We start from the raw sequence: 6,000 nt of genomic DNA on the forward strand, positions 1-6,000 counted from the left end.
TCTGTCTTCCTGTTTTGCTCCAAATAAGAAAAATTACTATTTTATTGATTTTCCTTTTTATAAATCTGACATATGAGTTCTCATGAACTTGAAAATAACATAATTGCAGGGGAAATAATTGAATAATTGCATGAGATGCAGTGAATGATGTCATTCCTGTCTCTGGTTGCTAAGGTAGAAGGGCATAAGAAGATTCAGAACTCTGTCTATAATCATGAATTTACAGCTCACTAGTCACGTGGCCTTACTGGACTTAGCACAACCTTCACCATATCAGTTTCTTCATGTATAAAATGGCAATGGTAAAATTTGTCTTGTATAGTTCATAGGAGTTTTGCAAGGATCTAATGAGGTAACATAAGCTGAATGAAATCAGTTTGTATAATACCCAATTATATCCAAATGTACATTATGGTCATTTTATGTCTTGTAACATATTGTTTTCGTACCCTTTTTTTGCTTTATGGCTTGAATCTCTAAAAGTGGTTCCAAGAGGAAAAAAGGTGGGGATAAATAAGAGCAATATTAGGGAGTTAGAGACATTTTTCTCATCTTACTGAGATTCTTCTAAGTGACTTTTTGCACAATAATATTTATGAAATATATACAAATAAGTTGACAAAGGATACCATATACTTCAAAGAGATTTTCATTTGTTCATTGGTTCACTTTATATAATTTTCCTGTATATGAAAAGTGTTTCATGGTAGTCACCCTCATCTTATAATAATTGTCTTTCTTTCAAACTTTGAAATTATGATATATTTAGATTTAAAAACTACAATTTCAAGAAATCCATTTGATGAATCGTAATTATTCTGATCTAAAGAAAATTTGGTTAAAATTTGGTACTCTTTGGTAATGACTTTGATAAATATTAGGCCCAGTAAATAATTGCCACTTGCAATATATGATATATTTAAATAGTAAACATGCATTCAGCCTTACATTGTGTACATATAGTATGCATTTGTGTGATTTATAGTATGATTGTGTGATTTGTGTTTGGTTTTCAGTTTTGCTGTGTTTAATAGGTTTCTGTATAAAAAATTACATTTAAAACTTTATCATTCTACCTCCCTGTCTTTTTCATGGAACAGTGAAAAATATAGCTGTTTATACTTGAGTTCTCTTTACAATAAATATTTAGGTTTTTATTATTAATTTTTTGCTTTCAATCTATACTGAAGTACATTTTTCCAAGAGTAGGTATAGAGATGAAGGAATTTAAAAATACACTAAAGGGGCGCCTGGGTGGCTCAGTGGGTTAAAGCCTCTGCCTTCGGCTCAGGTCATGATCCCAGGGACCTGGGATCGAGCCCCGCATCGGGCTCTCTGCTCGGCAGGGAGCCTGCTTCCTCCTCTCTCTCTGCCTGCCTCTCTGCCTACTTGTGATCTCTGTCTGTCAAATAAATAAATAAAATCTTTTAAAAAAATAAAAAAAATAATAATACACTAAAAAATCTATTGCATAAGGAATATAGAATATATTTCTAGTCTTTATTCTTTGGGATATAAAGCTAATCCTTGATAAGCACACCTCTTCCTTTTCTAGAAACATTAGGATACTAAACTGCTATCTAGGAGCACCTGGGTGGCTCAGCCATTAAGCTTCTGCCTTCATCTCGGGTCATGATCTCAGGGTTCTGGGATTGAGTCCAGAGTTCTGTACCAGGCTCCCTGCTCAGCGGGAAGCCTGCTTCTCCCTCTCCCACTCTTGTGTGTCTCTCTTGCTGTCTCTTTCACTCTGTCAAATAAATAAATAAAATCTTTAAAAATATAAACCACAATCTATTAAGAGGTGATGAAAAAAATCTTACAGAGACTAGAAACTGGGTCCCCAATAATGAAATAACTTAAATAAGGCTATTTTGTATAATCAATAATAGAATTGTTTTCTTCTAAATGCTACCCAGGGCTACTATATTTTCCTAACTTAATTTCTTCAAAATATCTCTTTTTCTTTACTTGAAAAGAGGGGAAAACTATTCTGTATTATCTAAGAGGAAGTAGGTGAAAGTTTTAATGAAAATTTTCATTCAAATGATTATCCTGAATACCTCTAATTCAAGCAGCCTTACTGGTGACATTAATTTGGACATCTAAGTTATGAAGCCAAGTTTCATACATATATGAAATTTTGGGTGAATGGGAGAACTCCATGACCAATAATTAAAAATGATATGTATTAGAATACATTTTAAGTATTAACAAGCCTATTAGAAAGATCTCTTTTTTCATAACCTTGATCTAGTGTGACTATAAATGTGGCCCATAGCCAATTTAAACAACAACTCTTAGAATCCAAATTGTATCTTACTAAAGCTGCAAAGGTGGGAATTTCTCTGGATGATAATTAACCAGTGTTTTTTATCTTAATTTTCTGCATACCATGATCATATTGTATTTAATGTAAATATTATGCAAGGTATGGTATCATTTCATTTTAGTGGATGTGCATTAGCTGATGATAAATGTTTTAAGATGTGTTAGAATGTGTTTCTTTAAAATAAATAATTCCATATATGAAGAGAAAAGGAAATTTTTAGATAAATTGGCTAAATGTGCAGGCAGTATTGTGAGCTTTTATGGGAGATCCTTCACTTACTAAAAGTTTGTGTGTCTACTTAAGTGAAGTAGTGGTTTAGGAAAACACTACTTAGGGTGACTGGGTTGCTCAGTTGGTTAAGTGTCAGACTTTGGCTCCTAGAGTCTTGGAATCCCTGCTGAGTGGGGAGTCTGCTTGTCCCTCTCCCTCTGCCTCTCCCCCTGCTCTTTTTCTCTATCTGCTCGCTCTCTCTCTCTCTCTCTCTCTGTCTCACTCCCTCTCTTTGTCAAATAAATATTTTTTAAATTAAATAAAAGGAAAGAGATCACAGTGAAAAAATAATAAACCTGCTCATCACTGTTGGTATACTTTCAACATTACTTTTTTTTTAAATTTAAGATGTTTCAGCATCATCTGTAGCCTCCACCCTCTTCTCTAAACACTGAAGTTTTTACCGTTTTCCAAATATCCTCCCTCTGGGCCCTTACTCCTGGGGTGCTCCTTCTGGAATGCTTTTCCTTATGCATTGTCACAAGGCTGATTCTTACTCTTCCTTCAAGGAATAGCTAAAATGTTCCCTTTGTTTGGAGGCATGTGGTGCTTGGTGCCTTGGTAGCACGGAGAATTTTATAATACCCTTTGTGGCATCTACCACATTGCATTGTCACTGTTGATGCTCCTGTCCTTCCACGAGAATATGAGTTACTTTCAGTGAGAAGAATGTCTTCTTTTTAATAATCATTTTATTTTAGACCAGTTTTACATTTACAGAAAACTTCCAAAGACAGTAGAGAGAGATCCCATATACCCCACATCCAGTTTCCCCTGTTATTAATGCCTAACATTAGTATGGCACATTTATTACCATTAATGAATCAATATCAACAAATTATCAACTACAGTCCATATTTTATTCAGATTTCCTTAGTTTTATGCCTAATAGTCCTTTTTTGTTCTAGGACACCCATCCAGGATAGTCCATTACATTTAATTATCATGTCTCTTTAGGCTTCTTTTGGCTGTGACTATTTCTGACTTCTCCCATTTTTGATGATTTTGACAATTTCAAGGAGTACTGGACATATATTTTGTAGAATGTCCTTCAAGTGTGATTTGTTCAATATGTTTCTCATTATTAGATTTAGGTTATATGTTCTTAGAAGATCACAGAGGTCAAATCACAACTTAGCATTCCCTTGGTGTGATTTATTGCCACTGATGCTGACCTTTAATCACCTGCAGCAATGTTTTTTTTTTTAATCACTTTAATCACCTCAGTAGTGAGCTTTTGCTGCTGCAACGTTAGTCGCTGCCCCTCCTTTCCACACTTCAGTCTTTGGAAGGAAGTCATGATCTGCAGTTCACATTTAAGGAATGAGGAGTTAGACCCTCACCTCTCTGAAGGCTGATTATCTACATAAATTATTTGGAATTTTTCTCTACCTCCACATTTATCTAATTAGTCACTTATTTATCTATATTAGTATGGACTCCTGGGTATTTATTTTATACTTTGGTTTATAATCCAACATCGCATTATTTATATTTGTGGCTCAAATTGTTGCAGCTTTGACCCTTAGGGACTCTTTTAGTGGACTTCATGTCCCTCTGACATACACGTACTGTGTGTGTGTGAGAGAGAGAGAGAGAGAGAAAGAGCACTTCCTTATTCTTGGGCCCTACAAGGTGTTCCAGGACTATATTGTGTACTTCCTGCTTATGTCCTAGAATTAGTTATTTCTTCCAAAGAACCCTTGCTGCTTTTATTGGAGAATAGTGCTAGAAACTAAGATCTGGGCATCAGAGGTACTCATTGCTACTGGAGTATAGTTGCTTCTAAGACCTCTCAATTGACAGAGTAAAGAGTTATGTGTGTACTAATCCAGGTATTTACACATCTATAAATGCTACTATATGTAACATCTGTATCTATATTAAACTAAACATGAATTCATACTTGAGATATCTCTGACTCTACTCCATTACCATAGGGATCTTTCCAGCCTCTTCCCCTTTCTTCTCTATAGCCTCCCTAATAGCGAGAAACCTGTTTCCCACCATCTTTCGTTCATTAACTTAACTGTTCACTGCCAGTATAGATGTATAATGTATAATATATAATGACCTCTACTCCTGTGAGAAGCAACTTTATAAAATAGGGTATAATGGTTATGTACAATTTATTTTGCCTTGAGTCTTACAGAATCTATTCATTTGCAAAGTTACTTAGGTTACCACAATTCCCCCACCCCTCAACACTTCATTGCAGCTGTGTCACACATTTGTGATATAATTTGGTGGTTTTATCACATTCTGCGTTCCATACTGAGATCTTCCATCCTCCTGATTGATGTCTTTAAAATTTTTCATACATTGAAGTTTGTAGGGGAAGACAAATAGTTTTCCCTCTACCGCTTTGAGTTTTTGTCTGAGACTCCCTGTAATAAAAGATTAACAAGAGAAAAACAAATAGAAATTTATTATCATGACTACCTAATGCATACATCAAAGATACCCAGAGAAACTGAATAACTCCCTGAGATGGCCCACACCACCCCCTCAAATACCGTGTTCAGCTAAAAACAAAAGGTTGGATGGGGAGCATTCATAGGAGGTTACCAGGAAAAGCCTGGTTAAAAAGAGTTAGTCTTAGTCCATGCCTTACTTCTCCAATGACAAGAGTTTCTGGACATTTAGAGTCATCCTTCTTTTCTTGGTACAAAGAGACATCTTTATAAGTAGATATTTCCCTTATAAATATAAATTTCCCATACAAAAAGGTAACTCCTACTTTGTTTTCACAGGTTCTATGTGTGCAGTTTCTCAAAATAATCCTTAGTGCTAAGAGATAAATTTTGAGGTGGCATATCCTGGTACCATGTATTCCCACCTTTGAAACTTACCTGAGAAGTTTCAAAGTCCCAGAAGCTGAGTTAGGATGTTGCTCCATGCCTTAATGAGCCAGTCTTAGTCCTGAAAACAGGGTAGTTCATTTTAAGAGTTGTGTCTTATTTCAGGAGGTGGTGTTGCAGATGAACTCCCAAAATTAGGTCTATTTCATGCAAGCAGTTAGGTATTAAATAAGAGGCATTTCCATGGAAACATGAGAAAAACAAAAGTTAATGATTGGAACAGATTAGACCTAGTTTCTGAATTTTGAGGTCAGCAAATTGAGGATTTTGGATATTGGACTCAGAGGGTCTTTTGGCTTTTGTGGTAAAAAAAAAATAGCTATTAAAATTTACCATTTAACCATATTTAAGTGCACAATTTAGTGGAATTAAGTTCATTCTCATTTTTGTGGGACCATCACCACCATCTGTCTCTAGAACTTTTTTGTCTTTCCAAACTGAAACCCTGTACCCATTCCATTCCTTCCCACCCCCCCCCTGTCCCCGCCCCTGGGCCACCACCCCCCAACCCCCCCGCCCCGCGCATCCCACTTCTCTAAG

At 35.7% G+C, this 6,000-nt stretch overlaps 1 protein-coding gene across 1 annotated transcript in view; it reads left to right on the top strand.

The window, feature by feature from the left end:
- LOC111150371 (interleukin 1 receptor accessory protein like 1) overlaps positions 1–6,000 on the top strand; it is a 786,204-nt gene that overhangs the window by 148,304 nt on the left and 631,900 nt on the right. The gene's annotated exons all lie outside the window — the stretch shown is intronic.

The sequence above is a fragment of the Enhydra lutris genome, unplaced genomic scaffold (assembly GCF_002288905.1).
Source record: "Enhydra lutris kenyoni isolate GAN:26980312 unplaced genomic scaffold, ASM228890v2 scaffoldscaffold23, whole genome shotgun sequence".
Lineage (NCBI taxonomy): Eukaryota > Metazoa > Chordata > Mammalia > Carnivora > Mustelidae > Enhydra > Enhydra lutris.